This window comes from Rutidosis leptorrhynchoides, chromosome 11, assembly GCF_046630445.1.
Source record: "Rutidosis leptorrhynchoides isolate AG116_Rl617_1_P2 chromosome 11, CSIRO_AGI_Rlap_v1, whole genome shotgun sequence".
Lineage (NCBI taxonomy): Eukaryota > Viridiplantae > Streptophyta > Magnoliopsida > Asterales > Asteraceae > Rutidosis > Rutidosis leptorrhynchoides.
In genome coordinates, this window is record NC_092343.1 from 146,032,056 (window position 1) to 146,051,164 (window position 19,109).

Sequence of the window (19,109 nt, forward strand, 5' to 3'; positions counted from 1 at the left end):
TTAAAACCTGGAAACACGAAAAACACCGTAAAACCGGATTTACGCCGTCGTAGTAACACCGCGGGCTGTTTTGGGTTAGTTAATTAAAAACTATGATAAACTTTGATTTAAAAGTTGTTATTCTGAGAAAATGATTTTTATTATGAACATGAAACTATATCCAAAAATTATGGTTAAACTCAAAGTGGAAGTATGTTTTCTAAAATGGTCATCTAGACGTCGTTCTTTCGACTGAAATGACTACCTTTACAAAAACGACTTGTAACTTATTTTTCCGACTATAAACCTATACTTTTTTTGTTTAGATTCATAAAATAGAGTTCAATATGAAACCATAGCAATTTGATTCACTCAAAACGGATTTAAAATGAAGAAGTTATGGGTAAAACAAGATTGGATAATTTTTCTCATTTTAGCTACGTGAAAATTGGTAACAAATCTATTCCAACCATAACTTAATCAACTTGTATTATATATTATGTAATCTTGAGATACCATAGACACGTATACAATGTTTCGACCTATCATGTCGACACATCTATATATATTTCGGAACAACCATAGACACTCTATATGTGAATGTTGGAGTTAGCTATACAGGGTTGAGGTTGATTCCAAAATATATATAGTTTGAGTTGTGATCAATACTGAGATACGTATACACTGGGTCGTGGATTGATTCAAGATAATATTTATCGATTTATTTCTGTACATCTAACTGTGGACAACTAGTTGTAGGTTACTAACGAGGACAGCTGACTTAATAAACTTAAAACATCAAAATATATTAAAAGTGTTGTAAATATATTTTGAACATACTTTGATATATATGTATATATTGTTATAGGTTCGTGAATCAACCAGTGGCCAAGTCTTACTTCCCGACGAAGTAAAAATCTGTGAAAGTGAGTTATAGTCCCACTTTTAAAATCTAATATTTTTGGGATGAGAATACATGCAGGTTTTATAAATGTTTTACAAAATAGACACAAGTACGTGAAACTACATTCTATGGTTGAATTATCGAAATCGAATATGCCCCTTTTTATTAAGTCTGGTAATCTAAGAATTAGGGAACAGACACCCTAATTGACGCGAATCCTAAAGATAGATCTATTGGGCCTAACAAACCCCATCCAAAGTACCGGATGCTTTAGTACTTCGAAATTTATATCATATCCGAAGGGTGTCCCGGAATGATGGGGATATTCTTATATATGCATCTTGTTATTGTCGGTTACCAGGTGTTCACCATATGAATGATTTTTATCTCTATGTATGGGATGTGTATTGAAATATGAAATCTTGTGGTCTATTGTTACGATTTGATATATATAGGTTAAACCTATAACTCACCAACATTTTTGTTGACGTTTTAAGCATGTTTATTCTCAGGTGATTATTAAGAGCTTCCGCTGTCGCATACTTAAATAAGGACAAGATTTGGAGTCCATGCTTGTATGATATTGTGTAAAAACTGCATTCAAGAAACTTATTTTGTTGTAACATATTTGTATTGTAAACCATTATGTAATGGTCGTGTGTAAACAGGATATATTAGATTATCATTATTTGATAATCTACGTAAAGCTTTTTAAACCTTTATTGATGAAATAAAGGTTATGGTTTGTTTAAAAATGAATGCAGTCTTTGAAAAACGTCTCATATAGAGGTCAAAACCTCGCAACGAAATCAATTAATATGGAACGTTTTTAATCAATAAGAACGGGACATTTCAAAAGTGTTGGTGTAGTGAGTCTTGTATAGTCTAGATCCTCTATAGTGGGTGTGTTGGGCTTGTCGAAGCTTTCAACAATTGGTATCAGAGCGGGTCGTTCGGGACCATTGCTAGTGGAGGTACTCATCCGTAAACGTTGGACGTTTACATTGTCTTGTTAACACCAAGGCCCTAAGGGAGATTCCGTCGGAGCACAGTTAGGAACTGTGAAAGCTCATCGGTCTGGGACCAAGCTTATTGGACGTTGGACGTCATGATGGAAGATCTTGCAAGTACGAGCAGTGGAATCAAGAGTCTCAATAACCACAACTATGGTTATTGGCAGACTTGCATAGAATCCTACCTACAAGGACAGGATTTATGGGAAATAGTTGCTGGCAGTGACACAACGCCTCCACCAAAAGAAAATGCTGAAGCCTTGAGAAAATGGAACATCAAGGCTGGAAAGGCTTTATTTATACTGAAGACTACAATCGAGGAGGATCTATTGGAGCACATCCGTGACGAGAAAACACCAAAGGCAGCTTGGGAAACTTTTGAAAAATTATTTTCAAAGAAGAATGAAGCACGCCTCCAGCTCTTGGAAAATGAGCTCGCAGGTATCTCACAAGGAAGTCTATCTATTTCTCAGTATTTCACCAAGGTGAAATCTATTTGTCGTGAGATATCTCAACTTGCTCCTGAAGAGAAAGTGAGTGATGCAAGGATGAAAAGAATTATCATCCATGGCTTAAGATCCGAGTATAATGGATTTATAGCCGCTGTGAGAGGATGGCCTACTCAACCATCATTAATAGAGCTGGAGAATTTATTGGCTAATCAAGAGGCATTAGCCAAGCAGATGAATGAAGTAACCATAAAAGACGGAGAAGATGCACTCTTCACAAATAAGAAGAAAGCAACATCTCAAAAACAAGAGGCGATGAAAGAAAGTAAGACATATGGGTGGAAGGGTCACCCAAAATCAAAAGGCAACGCTTCAGGGGGAGCTCAACAAGGAAGAAGAGATCATCGCCAACAATACGGGGAAAATGATAAGAGAAAGAATGGTGAATGCTTCAATTGTGGCAAGAAGGGTCATTTTGCTCGAGATTGTAGATTCCCCAGAAGGCGAACTTTTGAAGGAAATGTGGCCGCCGCAAGAGATGAGAAGAAAGAGGTCACATTCGAAGCAACCATTAATGAGGAAACATGGGATGCAGAAGCAGGACTCTCCGTTGAAGCTGACATGGATGATCAAGCTCTTGCAGCAACCTTAAAGTAAAAAATAAACTACAAAGATGATTGGATCATCGATTCTGGGTGCTCAAATCATATGACCAACGATGAGACGAAGCTGCAAGAAATGGAGGATTACAAAGGAAAGAGAGTCGTGTTGACAGCCAACAATTCAAGGTTGTCTATTTCTCACATTGGAAAGACAATAATTCCAAATGAAGGCGGCTCTCATAAGCTCCAACTCGAGAAGGTGTATCTTGTCCCTGGCCTAAAGAAGAATTTACTATCAGTACCACAATTGACAGCAGAAGGGAATTATGTGCTCTTTGGACCAGAAGATGTGTCCGTATTCAAGAGAGTGAAGGTGGTTGGCAATCCAATTATGCAAGGAAGAAGAATAGAGTCGGTCTATGTACTATCTGCTGAAACGGCATATGTCGATAAGACTCGAAAGAATGAAACGGCTGATCTTTGGCATGAACGTCTTGGGCATGTGGGCTACAACAAGTTAAAGGAGATGATGGTGAAACACATAGTAAATGGCCTTCCTCAAATTGATATCCGAACAGATACAATATGTGCTGGATGTCAATTTGGTAAAGCTCACCAATTGTCATTCAAGGAGTCAGAGCATCAGTCCAAGACACCACTAGAGCTCATACACTCAGATGTCTTCGGCCCAGTGAAACAAACATCACTTGGAGGTATGAAATATATGGTGACATTCATTGATGACTTCTCAAGATATGTGTGGGTTTACTTCATGAAGGAGAAGTCGGAGACTTTTCTGAAGTTTAAAGAGTTCAAGAACAAGGTAGAAAGTGAGCTCAATACTAAGATCCGGTGCTTACGCACAGATAATGGAGGAGAATATTTATCGACTGAGTTCAATATCTATCTTGAGAAGCACAAGATTAGAAGACAATTAACTTGTCCCAATACTCCACAGCAGAATGGAGTGGCGGAACGCAAGAATCGTCACCTTGCCGAAACTTGTCGAAGCATGCTTCATGGTAAGAATGTACCAGGCAGATTTTGGGCCGAATGTATGAGGACGGCATCGTACGTGATTAACAGACTCCCACAAACAAAGTTGGGATATATTTCACCATATGAAAGATTATGGAAGATCAAACCAACCGTCAACCATCTCAAAGTTTTTGGATGTGTATGCTACGTCTTCGTGCCAGATCATCTACGAAGCAAATTTGAGAAGAAGGCAATTCGGTGCATTTTTGTCGGTTATGATGAATCAAGAAAATGATGGAGATGTTGTGATCCAAATACCGGAAATTGTCATACTTCAAGAAATGTGGTATTTGATGAAGCTTCTTCATGGTGGTCACCTCAAAAGATAGAGCTTCCAGAATCTCATGGATTAGAAGAAGTTCCAAAAGAGAAAGAAGAACATAAAGAGCACATATCGGATCCAATTAAAGAAGGAGATGGATCGTACTCTAAGGAAACGAGTCCATGGAAAACTGGGGTACATCAATCTACATCCGAAGAGGTTCGTCCAAGCCAAATGGATGCCGAGGAGCATGTGCAAGAATTACGGAGATCAACAAGGCCGAGGCAACATAATCCGAGGTATGCCAATGCTGCTCATGTGAATGAATCAATACCTATTGAGCCTTCCACTTATGAAGAAGCAGCACAAAGTCAAGAATGGCAGAAAGCGATGGAAGAAGAAATTAATGCACTAAAAGAAAACCAGACATGGAGTTTAGTTCCAAAGCCAAAAGATGTAAAACCAATATCTTGTAAATGGGTTTACAAGGTGAAGACTCGATCAGATGGCTCCATTGAAAGGTATAAAGCTCGACTTGTTGCTAGAGGTTTTTCTCAACAATATGGGCTGGATTATGAAGAAACATTTAGTCCAGTGGCGAAGATCACAACAATTCGAGCTCTACTAGCTTTAGCCGCTAGCAAATCTTGGAAGCTGTGGCAGATGGATGTCAAGAACGCTTTCTTACATGGAGAACTTGACAAAGAAATTTATATGGAGCAACCAAGAGGCTTTGAGAACAAGTTCCATCCCGACCATGTCTGCAAATTAAAGAAAGCACTATACGGCTTGAAGCAGGCTCCAAGAGCTTGGTACGGAAAAATTGGTGAGTTCTTAGTACAAAGTGGTTTCACAGTTGCTCCTTCAGATTCTAGTTTATTTGTGAAACAAGATCGAGGAAAACTAGCCATAGTGCTAGTATATGTGGATGACTTAATCATCACGGGAGATCACTATGAGGAGATCCAAAGGACAAGAGAGAATCTGTCTATCAGATTTCATATGAAGGAGCTTGGAGAACTCAAACATTTTCTTGAACTCGAAATAGAGCAGAAAAGAGAAGGATTATTTCTGGGACAACAGAAATATGCGCGAGATCTTTTACAAAAGTACGGAATGCTTAATTGCAAACCTATCTCAACTCCGATGGATCCGAATACAAAACTACGAGCAGATGAAGGAAAATGTCTTCAAGATGTTACCATGTATCGAAAGATGGTCGGAAGTCTTATTTATCTCACAATAAGCCGGCCAGATATATCTTATGCAGTTGGAGTGGTTAGTCGATACATGTGCAATCCGAAGAAGCCTCACCTTGATGTTGTACGATGCATCTTAATGTATGTTAAAGGCACTATTAACTTTGGTATTTTATACAAGAAAACAAAAGAATGTCACGTGACTGGATATTGTGACGCCGATTACGCTGGAGACTATGATACACGACGGTCAACAACTGGATACATGTTTAGTCTTGGATCGGGAGTAATATCATGGTGCAGCAAGAGACAACCAACGGTATCCTTGTCAAGCACTGAAGCAGAATATCGATCGGCAGCATCAGCAACACAAGAAATTATGTGGTTGAAGCAACTAATGGAAGATCTTCATCAATCAACAGATTATCAAGTAAAGCTTTTCTGCGATAACCTATCAGCTATTCGTCTAGCAGAAAATTCAGTCTTTCATGCGAGAACAAAACATATAGAAGTGCACTATCACTATGTTCGCGAGAAGGTCCTTGAAGGAGAGATCAAGATGATGCCAACAAAGACAGATGAACAGGTTGCAGATATATTCACCAAGAGCCTAAGTAAACCGAAGTTTACAAAATTCAGAGAAGCACTTGGAATGGTCTGCAAGAAATCGTTGGAAGAAAATTTGCATTGAGGGGGAGTGTTAAAATACAATGCAAATTTAGAATAATATGGAATTAGTATATGTATATGGGTAAAATATCAAGATATTAATATGTATATGAAAAATATCTAGATATTAAAATGTAAAAAAAAATCTAGATATTTATGTGTGTAAGAAATATCTAGATATTTGTATGTATAAAAATATCTAGATATTTATATATATCCATGGAAATATCTAGTTTCTAGAAACTTCCATGGAGTAGTATAAATAAAGGTGAGGATTTCATTTGTAGAGTGTGAAGTAAGTTGTGAGAGTTGTGAGTAAGAGTGAAATAAGAAGTGAGTTGTGAAGAAGAGAAGAAGAGTGTGAGTTAGCGAAAGTAGAGAAGAGAAAGCTTGTAAGTAATATTGTAATTGTAATTTAATATAAGTGTTTTTGTTAAGTTTCCCGATCAAGCCTTAGTTTGTGTTTAAGTTCTTAGTGCACTTTTGTTGTTCTTATTATATGGTCGGCTTTGCCGTCTAAGTAATACATGGTCGGTTATACCGCCTAAAGATATATGGTCGACACTGTCGCCTAAGTACATTGTGCACTAAGGATTTATAAAATTAAAGGCTAAACAACGCCAAAGTGTTGGTGTAGTGAGTCTTGTATAGTCTAGATCCTCTATAGTGGGGTGTGTTGGGCTCGTCGAAGCTTTCAACAACCACTACCCAACATCACCACCAACCTCCACCACCACCACCACCACCACCACCACCAACCACCACCACATACCACCACCACATACCACCACCAACCACCACCCACCGTCACCGCCACGCACCACCACCCACCACAAACCACCACCCACCACCACCACCACCCACCACAAACCACCACCACCACCATTTACAATTCATAGAAAAACATTCATCGGAAAACAATTATCATTCATCAAATAGTTATCATTTCATAAAACAATGATCATTCATACAACATTTATCATTCATCAGAAAAAATTATCATTCATCTAAATTATTTTTCATCAAATAGTTATCATTTTTTAAAAAATCGGTTATCATTCATAAGAAAACAATAACCATTCATCACAAAATGATTATCTTGCATTAAAATATTTTATATCATCAAACATTTTAATAGTTACAAAAGTAGTGGAATTTCAAATAGTTGATATAATATGATTAGTTTTATATAAAAGAATAGAGCATTCCGAGAATCGAACTCGGGACCTCCCGCACCGAAAGCGAGAATCATACCACTAGACCAAATGCCCAATTATCAAACAATTATTATCATTCAATGATAAAAAAAAAAGATTTAATGAATGATAAAAAAGGATATAATGAATGATAAAAGATTTGCAAAAAAATGAAGTGAAGAATGACAAAAAAGGAGGTGATGAATGACAAAAAAGGAGGTGATGAATGATAAAAAACAAGATGAACAATAAAAAGTAGGTGATGAATGATAAAAAAAAAGATATAATGAATTATAAAAAGGAGGTGATGAATGATAAAAATGAAATGATGAAAAACAAGATGAATGATAAAAAGGAGGTGATTAATGATAAAAATGAGGTGATGAATGATAAATATAAGGCGATGAATGATAAAAAAACAAGATGACTGAGAAAAACTAGGTGATGAATGATCAGCAAATTTTTATCATTCATCAGCAAATTTTTATCATTCATCAGCAAATTTTTATCATTCATCAACTCATTTTTATCATTCATCACCTCATTTTATATCATTCATCACTCACAAAGTTATCATTCATCTTGTTTTTAATCATTCATCACCTCCTATTGTCATTCATTTTGTTTTTTATCATTCATCACCTCATTTTTAAGCGCAATTGATAAAAGAGATTCAATCGCAACATCATAAACTCGATTAGACGACAATATATTCGTTAAATACTCCATTTCACTCAACCTAAATTCATAAACAAATAAGAATTCAAAAGCAACTAGAGAATAAGAATGAATATATTTTAAAACACCAAAAACTATTTCAAAAGCAAACGAGAAAACGAAAAAAAAAAAAAAAAAAAACAAAACTTACACACTACGTTCCAAACTACTTTTTTAACATTTCGAATAAAATGTTAAATTTAAGAAGTTGCGACTTGAGTAGCATCTAGAAACGACCTATCTTTTAGCTTACTACTAAAAAACGATTCTAAAGAATCTGTCTAAGAAAGTGCAAAATTACGTACCTGAGATAGGATTTTTGCACACTTAGCCATAGTAGACAATTCTCTTTTCTGATTTGCAGCATCAAACCGAGATACAATCTATTCTTCAGTTCTGTTACTTCTGTATATACACAGAGACCAATATGGCACTTCATTATTATTAGTGCAAACAAATTTCTGTTTTTTGTTATCTGATGACTCCCTCGGTACCTTAGCAAGTCTCTGTTTTTCTTTCCAGAATATCCCATATAAGCATCTTGAAACGATACAATTTATTTTATCGCATAGTTCTTTTACCTGTGTAAAACCATAAGCTCTAATTAAAATTCGGAAACAGTCACAAAACCTCAAAAAATGTAGACCGAGAACTCATCTTGGAACTTACAGTATCGACACTTTATTTGATTTTTAAAGCTCTCATGCATAGAAAATAATATCCACATATATCCAATTTCAAGCAAAATCATTTCCACTTGAACTTAAAATGAATAAACCATATTTGACTTTAATTGCCAATGGGTAATTTGCTTTATCTTCAATCTTCAATGAAACTGGTTAGGTTGTATGAAATATTCTGGGCCAATATACCTTAAATTATACCAACGTATAGAATAATATTCTTTTTGAATGGACGAGTAACTTTTACATAAATAAACACAAAAAGTTGATATCAATAAGTCATTTATGATTTACCATTGCAGTATTGTTGAAGGTTGCCAACAGCAAGCTCCAAACCTCTACTAGCAGTTCCATTCCCCGAAACATATTGCTTAGTAAAACAACACCCTGTCTTCCAATATCTTACTCAGCAAATGAACCTGAAATAAGTAGAAAATCTCAACTTACAAAAAGATATTTCTACCGAAAAGAAAATCAAATTTCTACTTACATGTAAGGTGGCAAAACGGGTAATGTGTATTTTAAATGCTTACTAAAACGGGTCGGACCAGTTGGAGTAGTCCCACAACCCACTTTACCAATAACTTTAAATTTATGAATAAGCAATTTGGTAAATATGTTACAAAAATGACAAAACCATAAGAAATTTCAATAATATTAAACCATTCAACCCATGTGAGCTGTTAACATTATCTAGTTTATTACTGTTCTAACATTTGACTTGTTTGAGGTAGTATCCCCCACCCAGACCCGTCACCCACGTACCTGGGGTGCAGCATCTTACAACACTTTGATCCCATTCTGCATCAAACGTAGTCAAAACATCGTCCTAGATATGGTTGGGACCTATGAAGTCATGAGTCTGCACCACGTTTTATGTCAATCCACAATTCAAAACCTGATCAACTTAAATATATTTGCGGATTAACAAAAGTATTACTGAAATCAACTAAAGTACAAGTTCATAAACTATCTTTACTGATGATGGTCAAACAAAGCATCATTCCCCTGCATCACATAAAGGAAATATTAATGATGGTCAAACAAAGCATATAAAATCATATATGAATCCGGAAACAATAATAATCGCAGAAACATACAAACAAACGTCATATAGTTCAACTTTTATTTGTCCCTCCTGTTGTGCTGAATTACCAGCATGTATAATATAACACTTGGCTGGATTAAAGATATATAATTCAACTTCTATCTCGATTCAAAATGACATACCGTCCACAAATTCGCTCCAACTTAACATTTTACTTGAACTATAACACATACATGTTACCAAACTGCAACTGCAAGCTTGTGGAACATTTAACAAAAATCCTCGTCAATGCAGGCTAACCCACTAAACTGACCTTACTGTCGCATAAAGCTACCAATTTCTTGAACAACCTATAACGTATACAGCAGCAGGCTGTAACCTCTGTATAACATAATATAAAGAAACATAAAAGCAAACAGATCATATTCTTATATTAATGATGGCTCTATTTAATTTAAATGTAACACATTCCTCACTACACGGGAATCAAGATCGAACCTTAAGATGTGTTAAGTTCAAAGCAGGGCAACTAATGTTATCAATGAGAAGCTACAATGGGGAGAGATATACATATATAAATTCAAATTCTTAGTGAAAGTCACATAGAAAAAAGAAGAGAAGGAAAGGATAAGTCGAAACTAGTACCATGCATTATAAGCACACCCTGGTCATTAGAGTTGTTTTCGATAATTTGACACCTTTCAGGAGAAGTGTTCGATTTCAGTATCGAAAGGTACAAGCACTACCATTCAAGAACTGTCACATACAAAAACAAGGTCATTCTTAATTACAAACAAGATGATTCTTAGATTACAAACATTTCAAAAATTTAAGAACTGTCATATATACTCTAAAATCATGCATGTGAGTATTAAACATTGGTTGAACTCTTTTACCAGAAACGAGAACTTGATAACTTATTTTTTACAATTGAAAAATGTTGACGAACTGCATCACCAGATTAACAAAATGACCCAAACACATGATCACACATAAACTCTTCTTAAGATATAGGTTTCTAGTATTGATGATCAAGGGATATATAAAAAATAATTACAGCAGAAGAAGCACCCGATGTCACTTTTCGACCCAACACAAACCTCGGCCCTTCGAAAAGCAACTTCCTTGAGGCCTTCTCTAGCTCTTGCAAACCTAGAGCACAGAAATAGAGAAGCTAAGATAAGGATCATGACATGCACATAATGGTGATGTAAATTCAGTGTATGCATTCATGACTTACTTGATCTTGAAGGCAAGTAAACACAACTTTAGCATTGGCTGCAAGATTCTCATTTGTAGTAACAAAAACAGGCAAAACGGTTATATATCAAACACTTGTTGTGCATTCTATACTTAACTACTTATGAGAAATTATAAGCAATATGTGACAGTGCAAATTCGACTTCAGCTTTTAAATTTAATAGCCTAAACCCTAACCGATCTCATTGAACTGACGAAATCCTAACTAACTGATTGATATACAGAACTTATGGAACCCTAACTCAACAAATTAAATCAAATCACGATTGATGAAACCCTAACAACATATAACGATTGAATGTACATGATTGAACATCAGATTAAACATTAAAAACCTTGTAATATAAGAATGATGAATTAAACGATATGAATTACCGGTGTGTACTGACGATTGAACGTTGTTCACAAATAAAACACTCGTAATCTCATTCATTACTCTATGATTCAAACCAATTCAATTTTAGGTTTCAATTTGACGAACATAACCCCAATTTCGTAGTCAGTTGCTGAATTAGGTTTCAATTTTAGTCTTATATAGGGGAATAAGGACTGAATTTAAAGGAATAAGAATGATTTGCAGGTTTCGATGGAGTGCAGAGGTGGAATCGATCTAGACGACGAAGGCGGACACATCGGGTGTATATTTTGATGGTTACCAGATGTGGCGATGAATGGCAAGCAGTTTCAGGACTTTTACCAAATGACCATAATACCCCTCCGCGTTTTTTAGTATAAAATTGGGCTCTCTATTAAAATTATCAAATGTGTGGCCTATATTTACTTATCCAGTTTGTACTCCTAAAATTGCTTATCCCTTGATCGTTTCAATATATATATATATATATATATATATATATATATATATATATATATATATATATATATATATAAAGACCCGCGATTTTGCGGGATTTTTGAACGGTCTAATCATTTAAGGTATAAAATTAATTAATTATATAAATTAAAAAACTATTATTATATCTAGATGAACATTAAACCAAATGTTTTATAGGGGCTTGAAATTTTTAAAGTTTCAAATTTTTTAAACCTTAAATTCTTAAATCTAAATCTTAAAGTCTAAACTCTAAACTCTAAACCCTAAACCATAAACCCTAAACCATATACCCTAAACCCATACCCTAAACCATAAATGTAACATCCCGCGTTTTTCCGTTAAATTTATTTTTAACACCGTCGTTTTTTTTTCTTTTTTCTTTTGATAATACCTTTTGTTATCTAAATTCGCGTCTTTCGTTAACTAACGTTCATAATATTCCCGTTATTTAATTATAACATCACTCGTTTACTCGAACGTTTTTAACATATTCGTTTGGTTATTCCCGCACCCGCTTTGAAACTCGAGGGACCAAAGTTGCAAAGGGGCCTAACTAGTCAAACCCCACCAACACCACTCATTCACTTCACCTCTCTTCTCCCTTTTTCTCTCTAGCTCAAGAACACTCTTTTTCTCTCAATCCATTCAATCATCATCTAAATCCGATTGGAGAAGCAAACATCGAAACAAATTACATATTTGGAATCCTCTCTTCATCCTCTACATTTTGGTACCAATTTCATCACATTTGGGTAACATTTCTAAAACACTAGATTTCTCTAAATTCGTTTTATATACTTGAAATGGTGTTAGTTAGTGTCTATGGCTCGTGTCTAGCATGAATATATGATTTACTTGCTCGATTTGTTGTTTTGAGTAACTAGTTTGAACATTTGAAATGGGTTTGCTTAATCTTGAATTTTAGGTGATTAAATGTTGTTTAAATGTTAAAGTTCATGTATTAAATGTGTTACTAGCATCATTAGCTTCATTTTGATGTGTAGGTTGATTTAGAAAAGCTTCATTTACAAAATGGTTGAATTCATGATTTTGATTAGGGTTTAATGAACTATAAAACGAACTTTTGATGCTTTGAATGCCATGAAATGTTATTAGTTAGTGATTAGTTGTAATGTATGTTTCAATACCTTCAAAACGGCATATCATATGTGTGAATTGGATTCCCGAGTCAAGAAATGCGTTTTATGAACTTGAAACGTTGATTTTGAACGTTTAATGATCATTTATTGAGGTTTCCTTTGTTGTTAATGATGGAATTGATTGATGAAATGTGTTTAGTTGTATTCCTCTTTAAATTACCTTTCCAACGATATAAGATACGTGTTTTGAATGTTAACGAGTCAAAAGTTATGATCGTTTGAAGTTGAAATCGTCTAAGTGTTAAACTGCCCAGAACTGGCTGTTACAGATGCAGATGCGGCGCATCTGCCTCAGATGCGGCGCATCTGCCTCAGATGCGGCGCATCTGAGGCAGACTGCCCAAAAATGTCAAATTTCGCTTAATTCTAAGTATGCTACGCACCCCCGATCAATATGAAACTTGGCCAACATGCTTATACATAACTTCTAAGCTCAGGAAAATAGTTCGGGACCCGACCCGACCCCGTTGACTTTTTTGTTGACTTTGACCAATTTTGACTTTTAGTCAAACATAACAAAACACTTATGCAATCGTTCTAATCTTATTTTATACTTGATTCTTGCATGAAACTTGACAACGTGATTCACATGCTATATATTCGAGTCGTAACGAGCCATAGGACTAATTGAACACATTTCGCCCGACCTTGTGTCGTAACCGGTTAATTTATACAGCTTACTTGTTTAGGTCAAGGCTAAGCAACTATCATGCACTCGTTTACTTTGTGAAGTACATTTATACTCGTGCACTCGAGGTGAGATCATAGTCCCATCTTTCAACAACTTTTATACTTTAAATCATGGGATGAGAAACATATACAGTTTTATACTACATACTTTTATACATTGAACACAAGTACGGAAAACAAACATTCCACAGCGAGTTAGAACAAAAATCCTCAATTCGATTATCATTAGTTACACTTGCAGGGTGTAAGCGAGAACTTATATTGTGTGGCCATACGGGTTTGACAAACCCTCATTACGGACGGTTCGCTACCGTCTATGATGAAATATATTTTCGAGAAACAGTGTATGTTCTAACACTATTGTGATGGGGTTCTATGGAAGGATACGTTAAGTCTTGATAATTGGGTGCTCGCGAACAAACTTTTGGAATGCACACGATTTTGATAATCAACGTTATGGGAATACTAAATCTTGTGGTTCAAAACAACATTTACAAACACCTATGATTTCACCAACGTTTTTCGTTGACAGTTTTCTATATGTTTCTCAGGTTCATACATGGCTATTTGATACATGCTTCCGCGTACACTCATACTTGCTTGGGGTCAAGCATACATGCATACACTCTGATTACTTGCTTGGAGTCAAACATACATACATACTTACGCTATTTATAGCAACCGTGATTTTAAACTAATTATGTCGCATGTTATTTCATTTATACTTTACTACTTTTCTAAACTTAAACTTGTTGTCGATCCGTTTGGTAAACTAAACTTTGCAAGTCTTGTACATTTCAAATGAAGGCGACGTAATTTTGGTCAAACGCGTCTCATATAGGGACTACGACCACGTAACGGGACCTAAGTTAACGGCACCGTCAATGACGATTTTGTCGGGTCGTTACAATAAACCCTAAATCCTATACACTAAACCCTAAACGATAAACCCTATATCTATACTATAAACCATAAATTGTAAAAACTAAACCCTACAATATAAATATAGCTATAATTTACCATACAATACACAAAACATAAACATAGAAACATAGAATTACCCTGCTCCATTTTTTCATGAGTTTTTGCTTACGCATTCCGAAAATCATGGTGTTTTGCGGCCTATGTTTGAGCTTTCCGGAGTAAGCATCGCCAAACAGTGGTTTATTTCAAAATTGCAGTTGAATTCATAGGTGTAATGCGTTAACATCGGATGTTGTGATTTGAAAGGTTTGATTGATTTTAATCTTCATATTTGTATTTGATTAATTTGAGACGATGAGAGGGGCGATTGATCAACCGCTTCTCCTTCGGTTCATCCAAACCTGACCCATTTACACGAATGTCTTAACAACATCAGATATTGCAAAGTTTTTCTTCTTTTTTTGCGCATTCTATAATTTGCAGTCACACCGTCTTCTTTTAAGTTCCACCATTTATGCAAAATATCCACTATTCAGTACCAGAATCGAATTTTTTTGTTTGATCCATACTAAAATATGACATAGTACTAATGAGTTGAAAAGTAGATGGGTCATGGTCCCAAAAGGCGGTCTAGTGGCTTAAAACGATGATTTTAGAGTCAGATTAGACGATGAGTGATAACTTTTCAATTCAGGTAGAAAATGCACACTTTTGTTTACACATTTGACCCGTTTTTGTTTACACCAAAAAATTAACTTTACTCATTTGAACTGTCAAATATCACACAATTGATAATCGACCCATACATAAGCAAACGGGTCAAATTTACACCTCTGTTGATGAGTACATAAAGTCGTAGAGATAATTAGCAAAAAAACCAACTGCCGTATAAGTTTTCGCATTTCCTCTTGGCCTGCGTTTGTCGTTTTCAACCAATGCCACCATTTTGAAGGATGCCATATACGAACATGTTTCAGATGATCATCATTTATTGTTCCTATGTCATCGTATACAAAAGCTTCGATAACGATATACCTTCGTGACGAATCAAAAGCCATATCTCATTTGACCTTGACTCAAAAGACTCGATATATCTTGCAATATGCTTAGGGCCTTCTTCATAAACGACCCTTTGTTGTCTTTCCCTTTTTAGTGATGTATTCTAATTCTAAAGCAACTGATTCCTTTACTGACACTGTACTTCTCGTATATGCCGAAGCGTTTAAAAAGAGTTCACCGAAATATTTTTCTCGTAGACCACTTAAGTAATATTGCCCTTTTCTACCTGTTACAGTTGGTCATTTGTCATATGTCATTATTGTGAAACCATATATATTATACAAGGGAGGAAAAAAAAAGGAAATTACAGTACAGTCCATCATGCTCCAACTTGGTGAAATAAATAAATATATTAAGTGGCTTACCATTATAAGCTTCAAAATGAAAACTTTATCCCTAGGAACACCAGAACTAAAGTTGGTTTCGGATGTGCGTCTTTGCGAAGTTGTTCCGTCACAACCAAGATAAGTTGTATTAAATGAGAAAGTGTTGTTTTTGACACTTGTATCCGAATCATTGGCTCGTTGTAGATAATTCCAATGAAAAGCCACCCAAACTTCTACATATGACCCTCGATCAAATCTCTTTTATAGTATATACCTAAAAACAACAATGGAATCAATTGCAAACTACTAATAAGAGTATGATGTAAAAGCAAATAAGAACAAGAAAAGGAATGCTCGTATTGAATAGAGACCTTGTGTTAGGAGTGGTGGGCCCATGAAATTCATGATCGTGTTCAATATTTGGTGCAGTGAGTGATTCTAAAAACCCTAGAAAACTTGCAAGACCTTTAGGATTAATGCACTGATCTCGATCGCCACTAGACTTTCCAAAGTGTAAGCACATCATCTGGTCGCAGTATAAATTTAATGCACCACCTGCAATTACATAAAATGCTAGAAAATTAATAATTTTATCCAAAGTTATAGTTCAGTTAAAGAAAGTGCATTCACATTAAAGGTGGCAATTTTGACCCATTCACGTATCAATGGGTTGATTTGGGTCGTCTAACATCGTAGTGTTTGTTTAGTTATTTAGATTATAAATGAATTTTAGGAACGGACACAAGTATTTCTAGGTGGACCCACTCTCACATGTTTCAATGTTACAAAATAACCCGTTTCAACCCAAACACGTTTTGACCTGCAATTTAAAAAAAAAGAAAAAAAAACATATTTGAACACACACACATATTAAATTGTTACCCACCCATCCTTCTTGCCACTTCTGATTTAAATATTTCAGTCTGTGAATAGTTATAAAGCCCAACACCGTTCAGAAACTGAAAATGAGATGTTATACATAAAAAGATTTGAAATACATCTAATCTAATGTACATACTAACTGCAATCAACAAAGATGTTATTTCTGTAAAAAATAATTAAATAAATAACTAAAAACTAACCATAACTATGATCAAGCATGTCAGGTAAGGCCTGATGTGAGCCATATAAGGAGTCGTGTTCACCTTTTGAAATCCAGAATGTGTAGTCATCTTCATTTAGGCTCTCGGATAGATAGAAAATCTATATGTATCGACTTTTCTTCAACCTAGTTGAAAAGTATTAAAGGCAACATCATTAATTGGACCATTCGGGTTTCATTGGCCTACTCGACGAAATGATAGTTTCTCTAACATAAATGTTCTTGATGTTGAATAGTTTTCCCATACACTTCTGTAATCGTTGCATTACAATGAATAATCATAATAACATTAAGTAAATAACAGAGAGGTTGACCTTACCAATAAACGCCCAAACTTATCGACATCTAAATCAGCATCCTCCAATTCTAAAAATTCAAATTTATTGCCATTAGCAATCAACAATAACAAAGTAAGTCAGTTTGATATAAGCAACTACATGGTAAACAAAAAACTGACTCAGATAGATCATAAAATGTGAAACATAATAGAATTGTCATCAAGACATAAAATTTGCAATAAGTTGCAAGATTATACCACTAATATATAACCAAAAATAATCACTAACAAGATAAAATTTATAGCAATTTTTAACTGATCACTAAAAAGAAGTGTTGTATAGTTGTGAGAGTAACCACTATTTAGTATCCGATCCAAAATTGTTAGTTAAAGTTAAAGACCCTAAACCCTAAAAAAAAGTCTTAAAAAAAAGTAGTCGAAATGCGAGGCGGCATTTTTGACTAAAGAACGAAGCTCGATGTCGCTTTTATGTGAAGTAACTGCTGTTCTGAGCTCACTTATATGTTTGCTTTGCTCTTCTAACCAACGTGAATATTCGGCTACAAACGCCAATGAACCTGAGTTGAATGGTCAACAAAACACCTATAGTCAATATTTATGTAACCATCAACCAAGAACCAAAACAAACATAAGTACAGATTATATAGAAAACGGTATAATACATACCGTTCCCGCCATTCGTTTGAGTCTGGTCACCTGCATTTGAAATTACAACACCCTACAATAAGACAAAAATTGAAGTTATAATCTGTGAATATATATCGAGAATGGCTCAAATGAACTACAATCTCTGCGCACGCGTGCGCACACACACGTCTCTCACAGTAAACCTTCTTTCAAGCTTGCTGGACCTCCTGTTCTAGTTGTGTAAGTTTCAACCGACTATTTTCCAACTGTTGCACATATGCCTACACATTTAAAAGGAAATACAAAATATAAAACAAAATAGATTAAATATAAACTAATTAACACAAAAAGCGATTGATTAAATATAAAACAAAATAGATGTAAATTATAAGAATATACTCTAGTACCTCTATTTTGTATAACGCATACATAAACTAATTAACACAAAAAGCGATTGATTAAATATAAAACAAAATAGATGTAAATTATAAGAATATACTGTAGTACCTCTATTTTGTATGAAAATTTGATTGATGATTAACCGTGGCACTAAAACATATCAAGGATAAATTGTTTATCGTTTACTACAGCATAGCGGCTTTCAATTCGAGTTCTAGTAATAGCTTTTTTTGATGATGATTTGATAAGCGTAGATAATTTGGAGGAGGAGGTTAGGGTTTTTTTTTTTTTTTTTCAAAGTGCAGTGAATGAAATTCGTGAGCTTTTGTTAATTTTCTCCCGTGTTTTAGAGGTAGGGGTATTTTAGGGATGTGTGTTTTAACAATTGATTTATTAGCTAATATTTTTAGTGGATGGTTAAAGACCGTTGGATCAAGGGGTATTATAATGTAATTTTCTAATCTAATGGTAATTAAGGGGGTTTTGAAAATATTTATTAGCTAATCGAGACTCTCTTTTAATGTGTATATATATACTAGTGAACTGACCCGTGAAACTACTGGTTTGTTTAAACGAAAACATTTTAATGATATGTTTTAGGTATTAAGTGAACGTAAATGCTAAAGTTATTTAGTTTAATGACCCGTGGAACTACATAGTCCGACTAAGA

At 34.9% G+C, this 19,109-nt stretch overlaps 2 long non-coding RNA genes across 11 annotated transcripts; both read right to left on the minus strand.

Annotated features, from left to right (window-relative positions):
- Positions 1-8,227: 8,227 nt before the first annotated feature.
- LOC139877452 (uncharacterized) lies at positions 8,228-11,623 on the minus strand. 8 transcript variants are annotated; one of them, XR_011768591.1, is made up of 9 exons: positions 11,395-11,623; positions 11,000-11,037; positions 10,817-10,911; positions 10,405-10,515; positions 10,258-10,308; positions 9,477-10,109; positions 9,006-9,130; positions 8,523-8,609; positions 8,228-8,433 (listed from the first exon to the last, which is right to left on the minus strand). It is a non-coding gene; the product is annotated as an uncharacterized lncRNA (long non-coding RNA). The 8 variants fall into 8 exon arrangements; XR_011768594.1 differs by lacking the exon at positions 10,258-10,308 and having other exon boundaries at positions 10,831-10,911; XR_011768593.1 differs by having other exon boundaries at positions 9,477-10,308; positions 10,831-10,911.
- Positions 11,624-15,361: 3,738 nt separating this feature from the next.
- Positions 15,362-18,723, minus strand: LOC139877456 (uncharacterized). 3 transcript variants are annotated; one of them, XR_011768598.1, is made up of 8 exons: positions 18,548-18,723; positions 18,244-18,321; positions 18,080-18,131; positions 17,435-17,970; positions 17,096-17,241; positions 16,385-16,568; positions 16,053-16,287; positions 15,362-15,913 (listed from the first exon to the last, which is right to left on the minus strand). It is a non-coding gene; the product is annotated as an uncharacterized lncRNA (long non-coding RNA). The 3 variants fall into 3 exon arrangements; XR_011768599.1 differs by having other exon boundaries at positions 18,222-18,321; XR_011768597.1 differs by having other exon boundaries at positions 18,080-18,321.
- Positions 18,724-19,109: the final 386 nt, after the last annotated feature.